This window comes from Mastigoproctus giganteus, chromosome 7 (assembly GCF_048544385.1).
Source record: "Mastigoproctus giganteus isolate SK-2022 chromosome 7, ASM4854438v1, whole genome shotgun sequence".
Taxonomy (NCBI): Eukaryota; Metazoa; Arthropoda; class Arachnida; order Uropygi; family Thelyphonidae; genus Mastigoproctus; species Mastigoproctus giganteus.
The window spans coordinates 46,397,192-46,419,565 of NC_143581.1; the positions used below are offsets into that span (position 1 = coordinate 46,397,192).

The 22,374-nt window shown below is 38.2% G+C and overlaps 2 non-coding genes across 2 annotated transcripts; both read left to right on the forward strand.

Moving 5' to 3' along the window:
- The first annotated feature begins 9,985 nt into the window (after positions 1 to 9,985).
- On the forward strand, positions 9,986 to 10,067 carry TRNAL-AAG (transfer RNA leucine (anticodon AAG)). Its single transcript has one exon. It is a non-coding gene; the product is annotated as a tRNA-Leu (tRNA).
- An 851-nt stretch (positions 10,068 to 10,918) lies between these two features.
- Positions 10,919 to 11,000, forward strand: TRNAL-AAG (transfer RNA leucine (anticodon AAG)). Its single transcript has one exon. It is a non-coding gene; the product is annotated as a tRNA-Leu (tRNA).
- The last annotated feature ends 11,374 nt before the right edge of the window (positions 11,001 to 22,374 follow it).

Here is a 22,374-nt window from a genome sequence, read left to right on the forward strand (position 1 = left end):
TGTCAGAGAAAGTGCAATATCCGCTACCGTTAGCATTCTAATCGTGATAACCTCGCAATTTGTAGAGAATATTGATTGAAAAGTTGCTTCAAGGTCGTAATAGCTGTTAATCATTTAAAAATTTAAATGTCGCGAGTATCTGTATGTACTGTAAATAATGAATAAACGTTTTACATAATAATAATACCCTAACAAAAAAATACAAGTTAGCTGTTTGGAGCCTCTTGAGGGGCCAAGAGCTCAAGCCCTATTCGCTGTGCCTGGATTCACCCCTGTCTGTAATATCCTCATCTGTTCTGTTAAGCTCTGATAATAAGGAATGTACATGGTAGCAATGAGTGTGATTATTCTCCACCTTTGGTTCCCCCTTCTTGAAAATATCTGTCCAAAATCACATCTGAGGGTAGCCACATTTTTGGAGATCTGCTGGGGCACCTAATTTCCTCCAGTCTATCATCAGAGATGTTGCAGTGGGACCAATCCCTATTTAATATGGTCCTAATTTACACTATTTTTATGATTGTGGCTTGTGCAAATAACACCTTGCTGCAAATATTCTCCATATTCAAGGAAGTCCAGTCCCTTAAAGTGGCAGCCCCACCGATGCCATATGCACATGGATATTGGACAGGGAAACAAAGGCAGAGAGAGGTGTTCACACCTGTTGCCACTGCATATATTCCTTATTATCAGGGCTTGACAGATCTTGAGGATGTTACAAACTGCTGATTATGGGAAATCTGTTGTTGCTGAGCACTTCTGGGAGGAAGATCATGAAATTTCTTTAGAGAGACAAATATTGTTGCTCATTCACAATGGTACTGGTGTTTAAACGAGGTGGTTGAAATAAAATCAGAATTCATCTGCATCACTTGCATTCAATTATGCTTTACAAATTATTAATAATACCCTACCAACAAAATACAAGTTAGGTATTTGGGGCCCCTGGACTGTAGAGACTTTCTTTCCATTGCAAGGTTGAGTACTTGTTGCTAAGATATAGGCTTATGTTCAAGTGAGAGACAAATAATGTTATCCATGATTCTGCCTAAGTTGCTAATATCTTTTTAAATTGTATAGCATTACTTGATTAGGTGAATCTATTATGTGTTTAAAGATACCTGTTTTAATTTTGGACAAAAAAACTCCAAATCTTTGAAAGGTCTCTGATGGATGGTGGATGAAAGCAAAATATTTGATACAAAAGAGGAGATAGACATGGGTTGAGAAATATCTGCCTGAAAGAGAAGAGGCCAAACCTCAGAAACTCACAATGTGTTTCAAAGCTCACTGGCTTCTCATCAGCTGGCAGGTGGCCTCTATTAGCAATGCCAAACTTTGAATAATGTATTTTGTCTAAGTGGATGACCAAGTGTTGTATGGAAGTAAACTTCTATTTTAAAGCATAATTGTTATGTTTACCTTTAATCCCTAGAATTGGGCTGCATTTGCCCCATGTCAGATCCCAAAGTATGGGGCTCTCTCCCTGAGGGGGTACGCTTGGTTTTATTGAGGGTACATGTTTTTAAGAAACATTTTTAATGAAATATGAACAGGGTATCATACTCCAGGTATGAAGATTTATTTCAATCTTTGAAATTAAATGTATTGAAGTGCATATTAATTTATACAACTATGTATACTCATAGTTAACTGTTATGTCAAATGTTTATTTGCACTTGTTCTGGAAGGGGAGAGCATGAAATTTATAAAATAAGGAGGGTGCAAGGTATAAAAGTTTGGGAACTTCTGCCCTTTGCAGTACCTTTATATACCAGGTCAATACAGCTACTTATGGATAAATTATTACACACTTAAAAAATGCATCATAAGGATGAAACCTTATGGCAAGTAAAAGTTGGAAACTACTCCATAACAATGCTACTGCTCATCATATGACAATTTCTGAATACCTTTCCAAACTTTCTGTGATTCACTTACAACATCCTCATTATTTGTCTAACTTTGTATCATATGATTTTTTTTTTTCTCCAGATCTGAAGAAGTCATTAAAATGATGATGATGACATCTATGAAATGCACAATCAAGGAACTTGCAAAAAAGCACTTTGAAGTTATTACAGAGGTAATTACTTAAAAGAGAGGTAAATCCTGACAAGTAATTACAGATGTTACTGTGCTGGAACTAGGAGAAAATGTAAAGATCAAAAGGATAATGCTAAGATTTACCTTGAAATTTTAGAAGCCTCTTTTATTGGCTACGATTGCACTGCTTGCTCTGGCTGATTCAAAACCCTTACCTATTATGTGAAAGGTACCATCCTAGGAATGGCTGTCTGAAATCTGTTTAAAAAACACTTTGTGATGATCATCAAGCTTGGTCTAGTGGTTAGCGTGCATGGCCACAAGTAAGGAATTATGAATTCTAATCATAGCCAGAATAGTATTCATAACCATAGCTGGGTTCTATGATTCGAGTCCATATGCTATCGTGAAAAATGCATGTCTGTGGTAGCCACGAAAAAGCAATCTATGGAAGCATCAAAATCTGGCTGTATTCAATCTTTCGATATGTATGCAGTCACAATGAATATGTTAAGTCTTCTGACCTCAGTCGTATCAAAAATAAAGCAAAATTTATTATTTCATTTTTTTTCGGTATTCATATAAGTTTCTTTTCTTAATTTTTATATATATTACAATATATAAAATATAATACTATAATATATATATACTGTATTAGTATTTGCAAATTTATTATTATTATTTTTCATACACCACACACACATATACAGTGGCAGACAAAAAAACTGCATCACTTGTGAATTTTGCAAATATTGTGTTTTGTGCTGCATTGTAGGTTGCAGAAATGTTCATGTTAGATGGGATATACAGGGTGTTTCAGAAATGATGGTCAATAATTTAAAGGTGAAAAGAACAAATTAAAATAAGAAAAAAAGTCCCAGTGAACATCGGGCCGCAAATCAACCATTTTCGATTTAATGTACATTTCCTGTTAAGATCCGCCACTGCCTATGGGAGCACTAGTTTAGCAAAAAGCTGTGAATCCTTTGCTAAGGGTGGTTTTATTAAACATAACATAATACATTTTTAATTTTTGGTTTCAACACATTTTACAGATGTTACATGTTACAGGATGTTTTTTCTAACACCCTTTCCTCAACATCAGGTGTTATGCTTCTGGGCCTACCTGCTTGTACTCCATGTGCGAAGCACCCATGTCCTCTAAGGCGTTGATGTACCCTGATGAATGTGTGCCTGTTTGGCTGCCTTCAGCAGGGAAATGCTTCTTTGTACAAACGTGCAGCTCGAGTGCACGGCGTTGGCTTTACCGTACGCGAAGTGCATGTCCACATACTCTTCATTGCTGTAACCTCTTTCCATGTTGACTATCCTTTGACAAGTACTAGTATGCCTGCTACGTCTCAGAGCATTGAGAGAGGGGAAGCGGAAAGGATGAGCATAGCCTAACCTAAACAAACAAATCAGTGGTGGATCCCAACTCTGCATAGTTCACCTTGTCAGTGGTGGATCCCAACTAGAAATGTGCAATATCTCGAAAACGATTCACTTAAGAACCCATGTTTACTAGGCTTTTTTTTCCATATTGTAGTCTATACAGTTTAGCTTTAAATTATTGACCATCACTTTTGAAACATCCTGTATATCTCTGTGAATGAAATCGAATAAAAAGACTCCACCTGATATACCTAATTGCCATAAATATCTTCCCAAAGGGTAAAATATTTAATGGAAATATGAGAAATCACGCAAATGGCAATCTTGACAACCAAACATACATTTTATTGCATTTACGTGTACAGACTGAAATGACAAGTTAACGTAATAGTAGTATGTACTGTAAATCAGCCAAATAAGTCCTCAATATTTTGTTGTTCCTCCTCGAGCCTGCAATTACAGCCTTGCATCCATCTGGCACAGAGTTAACTTCTCGATATACAGTTGCCCAATTTCGTGGTACCACACCCTTACAATGCTCTCCTGCACTGAATCTTACTTGTTGGCTTTATCTGAGCAATTTTAGATGACATTATGTGCCAGCAATTTAGAATAGGGTTCAAATCTACTCTTTTCACGATCCAGTCCAACACTGTAATGCCAGCATCTCTTAGGTATGACTGCACCTTAAGGGAAAAAAACGAGGGAAAACATTGATGTATGTTTTAAGCCTTGCGAGACAAGGCTTAAATAATGTTTGTCTTAAACATTATTAAATCTAAATAGCATAAAACTTACCAATTTTGTTGTGTGGCAAGGTGCTGAGTCCTGTTGAAAAATGCAGTTTTGTACGTCTGTGTGATGATCCCTAATAACAGGTTTCAGGCACTCCAAGATAGCAGCGTAGGTTTCTGCATTCACCATTCCATTAATAAACTTAATCCATCCCATCTCTTTGCTTGTTATGCATCCCCAGACCATCTGACCAGCAGGGAACTTTACAGTCAGGTGTTATACAGTCAGAATGGTATGCTTTCAGTTTTCGTCTTCTGACATATCGCTTCCCATCTGAGCCATGCAGGTTGAATTTCAATTTGTCAGAAAAGATGACAGTGTCCCATTGCTGTTTTGCCCATAAAACATGCGTTTTGCCCAAGCAAGTCACTTCTTCGTGGGCCAATAGGCATGCAGACCACATTCTGAAAGCTGTCTTTGGATAGTTTGTGCACTTGTTTCAATGCCAGAGGCCATCTCAAAGTCCAGTTTTAGATTAGGAGCATTAGCATGGTGATTACAAAGGCATAGCTGCTTCAAATATCGATCTTAGGAAGGCGTAGTCACTCTTATAGCCTGATCCAGGTCTTCTCTTCACATCACCGGTTTCACACTTTAATTTCAGCACTCAGGATGCTGTTGACTGGTGGCAGCCTATTTTATCAGTGATAGCATGCTTACAAAGCCCTTCCTGACAGAGCAACAGCTACACTGTTTTTTTCTTGGTGTCACTGAACATATGGAGCATGCTTACATCTCTGCAAAACAGGATACTGAGTGTGTATACCCTTCCAATGCCATATTTATAGAAACGGCTGATGCAATATCTTGCAATTACTGTCTGATGCAATACCTTTTCTTTGCTACAAACAAAATGCCTAATCAAACAATATCTTATACGTTTCACAACAAATGTTACTTTTTTTTAAGATGATGCAGTTTTTTTGTCCGCCACTTTATATGTATATGCTCCTATTGTTTTCACCATGTCTGTCCATCCATCTGCAAGTAACTCAAATCCCAGTGGACCTATTTTTGAAATTTTATATTTGGGTCTTTTAAAAATATTTGTCAAGTCATTTCCAAATTTCATTAAAATCGGACCAAATGAAATCCAGCAATTCTTTTTACCATACAATTTGTATGGAAAAAAGAAATTCATACATTAAATGTAATTTTAATGCAGTATTGTTAGCTTTGGTCTGTGCATGCTTGATGTGTATTGTATAAACTCATGAACGTAGTATCGCTCGTGAGAGATACGTATAAATAGAAAGAAAAAACTTAAATAAAAATGGATATATGGGAGAAGAACAATAAATATTATGCAGTTGTAATTAAACTGAATGGATAAGTTTAGAGAACCTAAAACTATCAAGTTTTATAAAGTTCTATAAAATCTTAGTAATTAATTGATAAGGAGATAACCACACTCAGTGATCACTGAATTATGATTGTCCCACCCAAAATGGACTGTGCCACATAGCTCACAGTATAAAAAATCCATGGACTGTGCCACATAGCTCACAGTATAAAAGGCGGAACAGCTTCCTATGCAACAGCAGTGGTAATTTGCATCTGGTCATGCAAGTCAAAGTGATAAAATAGCAGTAAGCGCTTTGTACGGGCTCGTGCATTGGGTGCTTCCATATCAGAAATGGTATGTTTTGTTGGTTGATCACGGCCCACTGTGATTAACGTGTACAAAGAATGGTGTCAAACGGGTCAAACCACTTGCCACTGACAGCTGTGAAGGATGATGCAAGTTGGATGTTCGTGGTGACCAAAGAGTGCAGCACATTGTATGGGCTCAATGCAGGTCACTGTGCAACAGTTGACATTGCAATACAATATGGGGAATTCAAGAACAATATCCCAAATGACAATGCGGCACATTCACAGATCTATGAAGTTCCACAGCTGACAACCAAAGCGGCACCGTCTACTCAGGCACACTATGGCCTAAATAGCTCTTGCGCCACAAAATTCCACAACAACAACCCTCTTCTCACCACTGATCATCGTTGACAGCAATTGCTGCTGTGTCAACACGCTGGTTGAACACGAGGTCTGGAAACAAGTGTGCTGTTTGGATGAGTCCAAATACCTGGTGAAACGCCAACAGATGCCTTTATGTGTGGTGCAAGCTACACAAGTCCATGGACCCATCTACATAGTACCTGCTATCCAGGCAGGTGTCGGTGGTTGCTTAATATGAAGTATGTTTTGCTGACAAGAACTAGGATCCCTGGTGCGTATGGACCAATATTTCACTAGTGAGGTTTACCAGCAGCTCTTAGGAGACCACGTGCACCCTACCATGTTGCAGTTTCACCCACAGAAACGGAATCTTCCAAGACAATGTGCCATATCATTGGGCTCACACTATGCACGAGTGGTTCGAGGAACACGGTGAAGATATTGCCCATCTTGATTGGCTTCGAAATTCGTCTGATCTCAATCCAATTAAATACCTGTAGGATGTTTTGTAACTGGAAGCGAAGCATATGGACATGCAATCATTATCTATTCTGACACTGTAGAAAGCCTTGAAGTCAGTAGGGGCCGAAGATCCCTACCGATGTCTTCAGACATCTAATAGAGTAAATGTCTAGGCGAACCATGGCTGTTATCTGTGCAAGCAGTGGCACAACACGATATTGAGTAAGTGATCATGAAAATTTAAGAAAAAAATCGAATGCGCTTGAAATGTAACACACTGCAGACATCAACTAACTTATTATTATCATTTTATTGGCCGTATTGAGAATAAATGCAAATGTGCCATTATTATTATTCTCCAAACTTTGTTTATACGAATTTACAAATTTAGACAAAGTTTTCTAGGCAAAGAAGATGAAAAGCTAAAAAAAAACTCAGTAGCAGCAGAAAAGCCGGACTAGGTATATTATCATACAGGCGTGGTCCCAAGTCATGTTAAAAGGGACTATATCCCCACCCCTTATGATAAATCAAAATAATGATTTTTTTTTACTGCTACATGCAGTTGCACTAACTACTGCAAAAGTTAGTGCAATTGCATCATTTCTGTACATAGCCAACTCAGGGCTGGATTTATGTATTGGCCTGACGTAGCCGAGTGGTCAGGAGCGTGAGTGCACTAGCACACGCTCTTCTGGACTGAGGTTCAAGCCCGTGACTGCCAAATATGATTAAAATTTGTAATGATTGATTTATTGTAAACTCCACTGACCTGGTGGTTGTGCCGGAGTATAAACAAGAACATTTTGAACCATCCAAATATCCATAGGAAAGCAAAGGTATACTAGACAAATACAAGCGGGCATGTCACAAGAGGAGTCCTGTCTGGAATTCTTTTCACAGCTATCATCTACCTGCTAACACACAATAGAACAGATTTGATATCATATGCGGATGATTTAAAGATCTTAACAAAAATAAATTCACCCAACGAAGCAAAAGACACCACAGTAACCATCAACAAGACCTTATCAGAAGTACAGCAGTACCTCATGAAATTTGATCTGCAAGTTAACCCTGAGAAATCTGCCATCGTGGTATTCTCGCTTAAACCCACACCAACCATAATTCAGCCTGCGATTCATGGAGCCCCGATCCTCCTGCATTGAAAAGCAGAGAGATCTGGGTGTGATCTTAGACAGGAAATTAAGATTCCATCATCATACAGAATTCTCTGCTAAATTCAACAGGAAACAGTGGGTTGCCAAGCAGCACTTGCTACAGATTCAAAACACAAACCTGATAAAAATGTATATCAGGACGATGATTTTTGGAGGTTTACTGTATGGAGTAGAGTTGTGGGGCTCGGCTGCAAACACCACAAACCATTAAAAGCAGCTGAATACTGGCTCCTGAAGTGGGTAACCTGGAAGTGTCATCTCCCACCACAGTAGCACACAACACCAATGGCCAAAGTGCTGAAGTTAACCAGGTTTTCAGCATTAATGTACGAGAGAAGACTCATCTTCACTGTAAAAATAATCGCAGGGAGAGTATCAGCACCCAACATTTGGTACACCGTGTGCTGGCAGATTCTCCAACCAGCTCTCCGCTCCACATTTTAAAGATCGGTTCCTCCCTTATCAAAAGCTCCATCTAGTTCAATCCCTGGATGCTGACTTGTTTAAAATCATATATGATAAAAAGTGTAGATGGCTCATCCTAGATCTGCACGTGGTCTCCACAACTACCAACTGATTTCAGATGGTTACAGCTGGGAAAGAATCTCACAGATAACTGGACTCATGGAAACTATCTTTTGTTATCACAGTTTGTATTATTTTAGTTTGTATAATTTAATCTTTATTCTTCCGACGAGGTTATCTCTGCCGCTTTTTAACCCCTGGCACGATGCTGTGAAGGGTATTGTAGAGTCGTGTATCAGTGAACTTTACAATAAATATCTTATTTATATAAGCTAAACAAGCTATAGCTTAGGGCCTCACATTACAAGGGGCCTTGGTCCATCTTAAAAAAATCCTTTAAATATTTTTACAGGTGAACTGTAAAAGAGAGAGAGAAGGGCCTAATATATGTTATAGCTTAGGGCCACAACAAGTTTGTAAAACGGCCCTGAGCCAACTACTTAAGTAATTGTAAATTGGCATCATTAAGTATATCTCATATTGTGAATACCTTCACAACGAGTTGCCATGATATTGCACTACCTCGAATAAGTAACGCTTCACCATAGGAGAAGACTATTGTTACTTATTCTCAGTGGATACTATCACCCATACGGCACCGTTTCGGAGCTTATTGGCTCCTCCTCAGTGGGTGGGCAGGTACCTAATGATGCCAATTTGTAACTACAGTACTTAAGTAGTTGGCTGCGTACAGAAATGATGCAATTGCACTAACTTGTGCGTTAGTGCTACATGATGATTAAAATTTAATGGTTCCCTGGAACGCTACTTTAGTTCTCCCACATTTAGAAAATACTGGAATCGTCCCTGTTATCCTGCGACCAGGACGACTGCTTTGAACGAGACAAACGAACCTATGATGTAAGTAAATCTATCAAACGAGTTCTGATACTTTGGGCTCTCAACTCCTGACAGACGGATGAACTGAGAGAATATACGATCACATTTACCTCCCAACACTCGGTATGCCAAAATGTAAAAAAAAATTGATATGATAAATAAATAATGATATTCTTGTTTTAAAAAAATTTTCAGTTTGTCCATGATTGTCATTTGTTCTGTGGAACGTAGTGGAAGACGTCTCCACTTACATTTCTTTGCTGTGCATAATAAACAAATATGCATGTCGCTGTGCATATTTGTTCATTTTGATACAATTTGTTACTTGAAAAATTTTCTTGTCTGTTTTGCTATCACAGCGTGACGCATTTCCTGCATTCTTTTAGTATTTATTGCTTTAGACATTGCAAACTTCCAGTTTTATCTTTCACTTAGTTCTACGATACGCCGTATTTTCAAGTGATGTGTGTGAAAGATATTTGGCGCTGAGACGTGCATTGTTTATTGACAGGTGTGTGTTAAAATGCCAAGGAGAACAGTCCAGAAGGTATGAATGACTTAGAATTTGGGATTACTGGTCATATTACTACTATTTAAATGCTTCTGGATTAAGAAATTGTAAAGAATGCTAACCTGAAGGCATATTTTGACTAATATAATTTTATCAATTAGTCAATCAGTCTACATTTACAATCTGCGAATTCTATTATCTTAATGTTGCTAAGATCCTCCTATAATCAAAGGTAATAATGACTTGACAAAATATCAAGATACTCACATGTGGTAGGGTGGCCGAGCGGTCTAAGGCGCTGGTTTAAGGCACCAGTCTCTTCGGAGGCGTGGGTTCGAATCCCACCTCTGCCAAATTTTCTTTTTATTTTTCAAAGTATTTTATTATACTGTATACAATACATAAAACAAAATTATTATTATTATAATAGTGCAGTATAATTATAATATTTATTTTTATTATAAATAACTATAATTATAGAAGTTTTCATCGATTATAGTCTACAGGCTGGACGAGAAGTTTTGCCTTATTATTTTATTTATTATTTATTATTATTATTATTATTATTAGCCATATGGTGCAAGGAAGCCTGAGACTTATGCTGCACTGGGCAAAAAAAAAAAAAAAAAAAAAAATCTGAATTACCCTGAGAGAGAGAGAGAGAGAAGTAGAAGGGAATTACCAAGAAAGAGAAGAATGATGATATCCAGCTCAGGACTCTGGGTGTGCCTATTTTTTTTAAATCAAAAACTATCACAGTTTATAATTCGTTGAAGATATCTACGTTTACAATTTGCGAATTCTATTGTCTTATCGTTGCCAAAAACCTGTATTCAAAGCTAATAATGACTTGGCCAAATATACGTCTACCATGTGGTAGGGTGGCCGAGCGGTCTAAGGCACCACTCTCTTCGGAGGTGTGGGTTCGAATTCCATATATATATATATATATATATAATTGTAATACTGTAGTTATAATCATAACATTACAATAAATAATTATAGAAGTTTTCCATCGATTATAGTGTACAGGCTGGACGAGAAGTTTTTGCCTTTTTATATATTTTTTTTAAATCAAAAACTATCACAGTTTGTAATTCGTGGAAAATATTTACAATCTGCGAATTCTGTTATCTTATCGTTGCCGAGAACCTATATTCAAAGGTAATAATGACTTGACCAAATATGAAAACGCTTACCATGTGGTAGGGTGGCCGAGCGGTCTAAGGCGCTGGTTTAAGGCACCAGTCTCTTCGGAGGCGTGGGTTCGAATCCCACCCCTGCCAGTTTCTTTATACATTTCAAAGTATATATAAATAATTGTAACGCTGTAGTTATAATCATAGCATAACCCCGGGGGCTCACATATGGTGAGTATGGGCTTGGCACACCCAGCTCAGGACGCTGGGTGTGCCATCATTCTTCTCTTTCTTGGTGATTCCCTTCTACTTTTGACTCTCTCTCTCTCTCTCAGGGTAACTCGGGAACTTTTTTTTTTTTCCTGGTGCAGCATCAGCCTTAGGCTTCCTTGCACCATATGGCTATTAATAATAATAAATTACAATAAATAATTCAAGAAGTTTTCCATCGATTATAGTGTACAGGCTGAACGAGAAGTTTTTGCTTTTTTTTTTTTTTTAAATCTAAAACTATCAGAGTTTGTAATTCGTGGAAGATATTTACAATCTGCGAATTCTGTTATCTTATCGTTGCCAAGAGGCTATTTTCAAAGGTAATAATGACTTGAAAAAATATGAAAACACTTAACATGTGGTAGGGTGGTTTTCTTACCGCATAGTACTGTGAACAGCAAGAGTCTAGCTTTGGGTACAACACCCAGACCTTGGGAGCTCTTATTAAATGCTACATATGCTAAATAATAAAAACTGAATTACACGGTATATTTGTAATTTATATATTTTTAAATAATAAAATACAGGTAATTGAAACTTTTCAAATATCCCTTATATATCAGTAGTGGATCCAGTACCCCTCCTCACGCTCTGTGGAAATGCGATCGGAGATATCACTTTCTCCAGAGCCTGAATAAATTGGAAAAATATTATGTTTTATGATATTAATTCAATGTCAGCTACATATTATCACCGTAATATCACCCATCCCCCTAGAAAAATCAAATCAAATGTTTGAGTGGTATGGTTATACAGTATATGATAGGTAAACAAATGAAAACCAGAAACCTATATTTAAAACCACGTTTTGTTTGTTTATGTTCTTTCGACCACTAAATTCTAAAAGTAAAAATGCGAAAAAAAAATAAAATAGTAAAATAAAATACAGAATTCAGTCACCATGGCGACCGATAGCCAGCGGAACTTCAATTGAAAAACTGGCACATGCCCAACTCTCTGGGCGTCTCCTTCAGCTCGTGTGACCCAAATTACCGGGAAAAGGTGAATTGTAATGAATTCTTACAGAGAATTGTAAGTACTATATAAGCGCAAAGCTTTGCCGGTCATTTTAAATGCCATCCTAGCAAAACACCTTCGCTTTCCACAATTTGGTATTGGCTCATTAAACAGAGAATTCTCCACCAGTTGAAAACAGTGGTAAAAGGGGTGATATGCACCATTAATGCATATTAACCAATAGCTAACAATCAGTCTTCATGACAGGTCATCATGAGCGCTCTAGATTTAATTTCTACCTACTGAAGACTAAATTTCTGATATCAAAAAATCAGTAAGTTATGGTTTGTTGACGTCAGAATTTTTCTAAATATTTAGAAAAAATGTCTGTCTTCTAAATATTTATTTTGTTTGCTTATAGGAGAAAAATTAATAAATCCAAATTACAACTCAGTTTAATGAGCCTTAGGAGTGTCCCCCCCCCCCACAAATCTTCTGATTGATATCCAGAAGTACATGTTAAGTTGAATGAACTATTGAGCTAAATTCGTAACTCTGATAGACATGAAGAACATTAAACTATAAATTTTTATATAAGTTTTCTCTATATCTTACATTTCTTTGGCATCTTTCATCCGGATTTAAATCATTGTCTAGTAAAATAAATAATACTGGAATGATGGAATGTCTGATTACTCGTCGATGAAGTAGCCTTCAATATGTTATTTTAGCATTTTTTACGAGTAAACTATGTATTGTTATTTTGTAAAGAAATAATTAAATTATGTATGTTTTTATTTATTGTATTTCTATTAATATATGAAATTAAAAAGGCTGAAAAATGCAGACGTAAACACAAAACGAAACTGTAAATACTCAGAGCCCTTCCCTCATTCCATGATAATTGCAATAGTTTCCACCTAGCTGACCGTTTTGTCCCCATCAGCATACTTCAAACAGTCTAGAACCTGGATGCAGAGCTTTATCTCCATCCGCCCTCTTAGCCCCCATAAAATATCCGTTAATTAAAAGTCTACACATAATTATCACAAAAGGCTGTCGATCTATGGCAAGGACCAACGTTTTAAAGTTACGCTACCAGCACGGTCCTTGAAAACCTTGATAATAATCTATCCTGACTGCAACTTTAAAGTTTACGATCTCTTGTAGGCTATAAGCTAATTAATGTAGTTGTTGATTTTTAGGAGCATTGGCAACTACGACCATATTGTTTTGTAGTGTATTATGCTGTAGAAATGCTTGTATACTGGCCGATTTGCATGTCTACGAACTGGAAAACCCGGAATAACTCAAGGGAGGACCCTGCTTTCCCCGCCTGAGATCGGCTAACTACATCCCCCCATTAAGAGACCTTTAGAAATTCCTCCAGTCATTGATGGGATTCAAATCCAGTCCTTTTCAAAGCAGTACCAAGTGGCCAAACCTATAAACTGTCATAAAGGTCAAGCTAGTTGAAAAATGATATAAACACGATTTGTACATAAAAATGCAAAGTATGTACTTAAAGTATAAATTGTATATAATTAGTACTGCTTTTGCCATTGGGCTATAGCGCAGGAATACTAGTCTTTTAGGGCGCCTTACTCCTTTGTGCTTTTTTATTTGTTGTTTTATAAGAATTTCTATTGATTTATTTATGATAAATAAAATCTATATTTATTTTTAAAATAAAAATTTTATGTTACTCACTAAAAATATGTATTCCGCCGACTACAAAAGGGCGCTTACGTATTTAACTCAAGGCGTCCAAATTTCTTAAAGATGGCCCCATACATAATGTAAATAAACAAGAGCAGTTATTTACAAATTGCAAACGCGTTTCTTTTCCAGAATTGTACAACGACATTCACTTGGAACTTGTCCAGTTCATTTTTATGTGTACATGCGTGCCTTCTGACTAGGTGGAGCATATGAACCTCTTCTAACCGGTTAGCGCCAGCATTATTGATTTAACCACTGCTCGAGGACTGCGAGTATAAAGGGTACCAAAAAACTCTAGTAAACAGCGTAATGATATTACAGTGAGTTGTAAAGTATGGATCCGACCTATAAATGGATAATGAACAAAATTCATTCTTACGAGTATAAAACTGCCAGTGTAAATGGCCTTAAACAATTAAACAAAAATTTTATGTCACTTCATTTTTTTGTACAAGCAGAAAATTTTCATTCTTAAAAATTCATTTAAACTTATATATACAGTATAAGGCGCTGACTACGAGGCGTAAGTCACCACCACAGGGAAGGGATGACTGCAGGGGGACGAAATTATCGTTACGATCTCCCTTGGTTCTAACCGCCGTGGCCGAGTGATCAGCGCGCGGGTGCATAAAGACACGTGCCTTGAGTGACCGGGGGGGGGGGGTTAAACTCCGTGACTGCTAAATACGGCGCTGTTTCTCGTATTCTGTCTATCTTGTGAACTCCTCTGACCGTTTGGTCGTCCCGGAGTATAAACAGAAAATTTATTTTATTTTAAATACATTTTGCATCCCTCTCCCCCTCAAATCAAACATGAGCGCCTATGTATATGTAATGCATAAAATACATTATTATGGGAGCTCCTCACCTTCAGTAGAAAAGGCCCGAGTTCGAATCCCGTCGATGACGCGAGGAATTTTTATGGACCTTTTATTTTTCACTATGTGGCTGAGTTGGTCGATCTCGAGCTGCATGAAAACTGTTTTTTTTTTTTCAAGGAATTTGGCATAAGTCGCTGATGCTCCTAAAAAACCATACAACAACAAATTGGGGGGGATAAAACAGAAAGCTACAGTGTCACTAAAATCCCGTCAATAGGCTTTTTTAGCTAAGTAAACAGTGTTTATATATTCTCATATGAATATAAAATACACATACAGCATAAAAAGTGTATTATTACTTTTTGTTCTGAAGAAAGATCTGTGTAACCGAATACGTAACGTAAATTTTACAGAAAAGTTAATACATAGTATTTAGTGTCTTGCTAGAAACTAGGACGACGCATCATATTTATACTTTACTTTTATTATATATATATATTTGTCCTACAGGTTTCCTCTTGGCGTGAGGTGTGTCTGATGAACAACCAACCGGAGCTGTGGAGGATGGAGGTGTGTTTGCCATGTTCTTAAAAAGAGGTCAGTTTTCAGATTTCCTCATATTAAGGCCTAATTGGTATTCTGTAAAGTGACTAGCTGTACGCTAAAATATGTGCTTCTGATTAATATCAGAATGTTTCCTCCTAACGATGTGGTTAGGGGATTGTAAATACTGGAAAGTGTTTCAAGAGATAAACATGATAAGACGATAAACATGCTATTTGTTTAATCCTCGAGTCCCTTAACTTGTTTAACTCATTTCAAAATAAACAGCGTTAAATAATAATAACAGAAAACATTTTTATATTCATCCCACAACAGTGCTGAGGCACATATTACCATCGCTTTATATAGCGTCTATCTATAAGCAATAATAGCATTCTTCTAGCTGAAATAATCTGAAAATTAATATTATCGAACAAACTAATTTTGATGCACATCAAAAAATTCAGAGCATCACTTTCTTGAATACATTTTTAGGTATCAACGCTTCTTACAACGGCGAACTATGGAAAGTACCAATATTGAACAGTAATGGCATTAACATACATCAGACCGGCGAGGCCAGTTGAATACAGTATACGACAGCGTGGTGGATGTATAGAAACGAGTTCATGTTGCATCAGCTCAGCTTTGCCAGATATATAAGGAGAATTTGAATGGGTTGATGTTAACATTTTTAAGAGCATAGTAAAGTTACAACTGGCAACTTCTAATCACAAGGAGGACAGGATGTTATACATTAAGCCAGTAGTTTTAAGCCTCACATACACAAAATGATCACTGAATTATAACCACCCTGTCTGTAATGGACTATGCCACATAGCTCACAGTATAAAACACCGAACAGCCGTACGCTAGACCAGTGGTAATTTACATCTGGTCGTGCAAGTCAAAGCGATAACAGTTATTGGACATATTAAAGATATCACGGAATTTCAAAAAAGGCATGATTGTGGGAGCTCGTGCATCGGTTACTTCCATATCGGAAACGTCACGTCTTGTCAGTTGCTCATGGCCCACTGTCGTTAAAGTGTACAAAGACTGGGGTCAAACCACCTTCCGCCGACGGAATTGTAAAGTACGCAAGATAGATGTTTGTGGTGAGCAAAGGTTGAAGCGCGTTGTATGGGCTCAACGGCAGGTCGCTGTGCGACAGTTGATATCTCAATACAATATGGGGAAATGCAAGAGCAATATCACAAATGACGATGCGCCACACGCTCAGACGTATGGAGTTCCACAGCAGACGACCCAAGAGACACCCTCTCCGCACCGCTGATCATCCTCGACGGCGAAGCGAATCTGTGGTGTCAACAACACACTGGAAATGAGTGTAGTTCAAATACTTGGTAACACACGCTGACGGACGCCTACATGTGTGGCGCAAGCAACACGAGTTCATGGACCCATCGTGCATGGTGCCCGCTATGGTGGTGGCCGTGGTTGCTTAATATGGGACTTGCTTTTCTGGCAAGAACTAGGACCTCCCCAGGTGCGTGTGGACCAAAGTTTCACCGGTGATGTCTACTGGAAGCTCTTAGGAGGCCATGTGCATGCTACCATATTGCTTTTTTTTTTTTTTTTTTTCTGGACAGAAACGGGATCTTCCAAGACAATAATGCGCCGTGTCATCGGGTTGCTTGTGGGATGTTTTGGAACGGGAAGTGAGTCGTATGGACACGCAACTGTCATCTGTTCCGCTATTGTGGAAAACCTTGCAAGTAGCATGGCTGCAGTTCCCTACTGGCGTTTTCATACGAGTGGAGTCAATGCCTAGGCGAATTAGCGGCTGTCATCGGTACCCAGTACGGTATTAGGTAAGTTGTCATAATTCAGTGAGCACTCAGTGTATTCATAGTAGTGCATTGTAGAATAACCAAATTGTAAAATAGCTCAAATCAATCTTTCAACATTTCACTAACTCGATTTTCATACATTCTCTTCTTATATCTTAAATTCTCTGCCAATTCAAATTATAGCAATGTTATTACCACAGTACTAAGTAAAATTGAAACGTAATGCCCATACGAACACCAACTCGACTCCGTCTACTGCTTGAATCTCTACATTCAATCACTGAAATGTTTTTGTTTTTTTTTTTTCTTTCTTTTATTTTAGCGACACTTCCTCAGAGGTGCAGGGAGAAGGAAATTCTACAGTTTGATTAAGTCCAAAAGGAATACCTCTCCCGAGCAATTCAGTAATTAAATATAATAAGGTAATTTAAAGCTGTCGTTTCACTGATGGAGCACAGTTCTAAACTTATTTCTGTGATTTTAGGTCATATCTTAGTTCTAAAATTACACGGAAATTTGCACGGACTTTTCATTTTGCGTGAACAGGCACACATCGTTCAGATAAAATATGAAGTACTTCATATGGAAATGAGTATCGAAAAGAGCCTCCTCCATCAAAGCGTCAAGTATAGATGCTCGAGATTAAGTTAGTTCACTCAAATTGTTTATGTTGACAGAGGACAGTCCTTCTCCCTCCTCGGAAAGGAGATGAAGTGTTATTCACGACGTCAACTAGCCTTTGACAAAATTTTGCAGTCTCCAAAAAAAAAAGTCAGCACCGTACAGCAAAAGAACTGAACGTGAAAGAATTTCATTCCAGAGAATGGCATATACGCTAAGTGTGTTTTAATATCGGATCCAAGTGACTCGTGCGTGAGCAATGCACACAAACGATATAGTACAAAAATTAAAAATTTCATCAAAACATTTGGCTCTCCGATGAATATTATATGCGTTTGTTAATGTTTCTTGACAGCCAGTCAGAATATACACTGAGTGGCCACTTTATTAGCTAAACCTATCCTTTTCAGGAAATAGAGCACTTCTTTAATAACTGCATCAGCATCAGATGTTCGTACCATGAGATATAAAAAGCAGGTTAGCAGATACGTAGGGATGCTAATTCAGCCCGTGAATTGGCAAGAAGAACTATTTAGGTGACGTTGAACGTGGCAGGGTAGTCGGCTCCAGGCATGTCGGTGTGAGAATCTCGGAAATGCAACCGCCTAGGGTTTACGACTGTCTCCCGGATGTATCGAGATCAAAATCAATAACAAAATCACATCCAGTAAATAACGGCGATCCCGTGATGGGAAACAGCTGAATAAGAGAGGCTAACAAAGTTACAGTGGACTCAGAAACACCAACCTAGACTGTGAAGGACTGAAAAAACATTGCGTGGTCTGAGAAATCCCAGTTCCTGTTATTTCATGCTTATTTCGTCCACCAGAATATGGACGAAAATAGCACGCGTCCAGGAACTCATCCTGCTAGGCGTTAACATTGCAGGCTGGTGATGGCGGTGTATTGGTACACCGCGGTGCACATTGGACCCTTGATACTGGGGGAACAATATTCTGATGCCACTAGTTATCTCGAAATTGTTTCCGACCAGGGCGAATGGGTTCTTACAACGGAATGATGTACCATGTCACAAGGCCAGAACTGTTTTGAAGAACACGAGAATGAATTCAGCCTACTGAATAAGTTCACTCCCCAGTCACTATATCTCAATCCTGAGCACCTGTGAGATGAGGTGGAACGAGCCCTTGAGAGTGGAGAACCTCAATCATCCAATTTGCAACAACTGTGGGAAGCAGTTGAGTCAACATGGATCAGAATCACCCTGGCACGCTTTCGAAACCCCATCTAGTCCATGCCACGACAAATCTAGACTATTTTAAGGACTAAAGGGGGGAGGGGTACCTACTCACTCTTAAGTAGGCGTACCTAATAAAGTGGCCGCTCAGTATTAACCAAGGATTCCAGCGGTCAAATGGATTGTAAGTAAGCTGTCGTATAGTTAACTTGTGAAAATGTGGTGTTCCATTTCCGATCATGGGAGATTAGTACCTATTTATTAAGGAAGAAGACTGGAGTACTGTTATTGTCAATCAGGAGCATCATCGCAACGTCATCACCATCCGGTTCATCGATGAATTTAACCAAAATTTCAAAAGGCAATGATTTCAGCAGGATGGTGCAACGTCCTGTACGGCGAAGCTGACACTGTATTTACTGCGGCAATACTTCCGACTACTTCATTTCAAGAGGAACTGTCCACCCTTATTTCGCACATTCAGGGCCACTCCTAGAAGTCAGAAGACCGCGCATTAGCAGTGGCAAATGACGCAAGAAAGCGAGCACAGCATCAGCCAAAAAAAACTCCCACCTGAGTATAAGAGTACAAGATCCTGAGTACTGTATAAGAATTAATGTTACCGCCATTCCTTTGTTTTTCAGTTGGGAGCCCGTGCGCATATCACCCTCTATATCCCCATTAGGACCGTCCCTGAACTCACCCATTCGATGTAATACCACTTGTGGTGATGTGAGATCGAATGAGTGAGCCACATCATCTGCTGGTGTCAGGCATCCCATTAGCGTTGTACCTACAGTTGGGGCTGCCAACCTTTGAAAATGATTTTTATGGACATGTTGAGAAAAAAATTAAAGGGACAACCAAATGTTGTACGGACATATTATATGTAATATCAATATGGCTTAAAAGGACGCAAGTCAATAAAGTTTAACGCCAAAAAAGCAATTAATATAAGCTTTAAAATCACAGTTTACTTTTTTTTTTAATTAATGCAATATAGACATATGACATTACTACAAAGAAGCCTGGAAGTAGCAGAAAAACAGAGGGGGAAATCGGACTTAATCATGTTATTTTATTTTTTAATTTGTATTCATTAAAAGAAGGCTCCCTCGACTCCGTAAAATATGGTCCCCCTAAGCATTTTCTGCATATACTGTATACCACAAAGAAAAAGTTAATATTCGCCATTTCATAGATATATAGTTGTATTTACTTATTGCTACTCATATTCAATCTCTCAAAAATTGTACTTTGTATTACGCTTTTCATACAAGATAAACTAGAACAAAAGGAAGTTTGCCAGTGAAAAGCGAGCATTTACATAATCGTTCATACTAAGATTAAGAGCATAGATTTATAGGTTCTTAATCCTAGTAATAGATTTAATAATCCACTCCAGATTATTATTTCCTCTTGAACAATATACATTTCTGGATATAGTGGAACACACACACACACACAGTTCTGATTCATACGGATGATTCATATAAATAATCCAGCAACTCTGTCCTAATACTTCCTCTTAACATCCGCTTCCTATACAAAACTAAAGTCCGATTTTGAGAAACTTTGCGAGGGCACTGATCAAGTGTTGCTTACGTAGTAAATGAATTCGAAGGGCAGCTGACTTTGCTGTTACCACGGCGCAACAGGTCAACCGCCTTTATTGCTTAATGTACTGTCATGTCATAAAAATCGTGACGTAGAACATTCGCACAATTTGTCATTCAGAACTGTTCATAAGAAATACAGGAAATTTATGAATTACGCCCCTGTTATGAAATTGGGTGCGTTCGCTGTAACTAAGCAAGGTATACGTAATGAAATACTGTGATAAGCTTAATATACATTGTAAACGAATTCGACAAATTTCCTTACCCTTCGTTAAAACTAATAAAACAGATAATTTGAATAGATTCGGAAGATAAAAAAATTAAAATAAAAAGTTTCACTCTTGAATAATACACATGCGCTAGTTTTCCTATTACGCTTGGGGCGGACTAAATAAATAATCAAGTTTATATATTTTGTTTCATGTGTTATAAGGAATAGCCTATTAATTTTCAAATTGTGTCTTTAATTGTCAGATTGGTTCTGTAGATATGTGGCGTTAATGCTATTCTAATAGTTATCAATTAAACATTATACACACTGTTTTTCTTAGGGCTTATCCTATTTATTTTTGGATCCGTTTTTGCTGGTGTATTTATAACTTGGATGGAAGGCATTTCAGGCATTAAGGCCCGATGGTGCTGACTAGTAATTTGGTATGCTAGCAGTAGCCGGTTTGCCTATATATATATATATATATATTTTTTTTTAATATTAATGTTGAATCCTAATATTACTGGTTAAATGCTAAATTTGAATTTGCATGATCTTATAGTTAAATAACCACGTTGAAAAAACAATAAAAGAGCAATTTGAAAAGGAATATAAAAGGGGTAGGGAGGAAATGGAAAAATTATACTCATCCACATGCCATCTCTCCGCTACTTCGTCAGGGGCTTTGAACGGATATAGCCATACGAAATGAATATCTCATACATACCCGTTTCTATATTCCCAATAATAATTTTACTATTATTAATTACATGTTTTCAATTTTGGTATATCCCATTTAATTTTGATAATACGTGACCAAAAATTAAATTTATTTTACGTTTGGTACTTACAGCAAACTGGGATTGGAACCCAAAGCCCAACGAGTATGAATCAACCTGAAATACTATAGTATTTGCTTGAAATCCCCGAAAAACATTGTGGTTGGTCGTGGGTAGGAAAAGAAATCGTACACTGAAAGGGCAGAATTCATGGGATACTGGGTTCCTGGGCAACGCGACGCTGTCCCCCCTCTCCCACCACTGTCTATAATTCCGTCGCATTCCTGGGTGGATGAGCCAAAGCTCGAACGGACCTTTCCACAGCATCCCAAAAATGCTCTAAAGGATTTATGTCCGATGATCAGGGAGGCCATTCCATGGTGATAAATCTGCGGAATGCTCTTCGAACCATGTTCTAGTCACCACGGCTCTGTGGGGAGGCGCATTGTCCTGCTGGAAGAGTCCATTGTCCTGTTAGTGCACGAAGGCCACGAAGGGATGCAGATGGTCTGCAAGGATGGACATGTAACCTGGACCATTCAGAGATGCATCTAGACATACCAGAAGTCCCAACGTGTGCCAGTTAAACACGCTCCAGACTATTACCGACCGTCCACCTGCCTGAACGGTTCCTTGTTGACATGACGAGTGCATAGCTTCGTGCGATTTCCGCCAGATACGCACCCTCCCGTCCGCTCGAAATAATCAAGATTAAATTAGTCTTGTAGACCATCCCCAATCATCCAAGGTCCAGTGCTGATGTTCTTTCGTCCAGTTGAGGCGTAGATTCCTGTGTCGTGGTGTTAGCAATAGGACTCTGCTGGGTTGGCGGCTCCCATAACCTATTGCGCTTAATGATCGCCTGATGGTCTTGGTGGAGACGTTTCTGTCAACTCTCTCGTTGAAGTCGGCAGTGATTTGTGCCACTGTCGTTCTCCGGTTGGCTGAAGCAATGCGAGACAG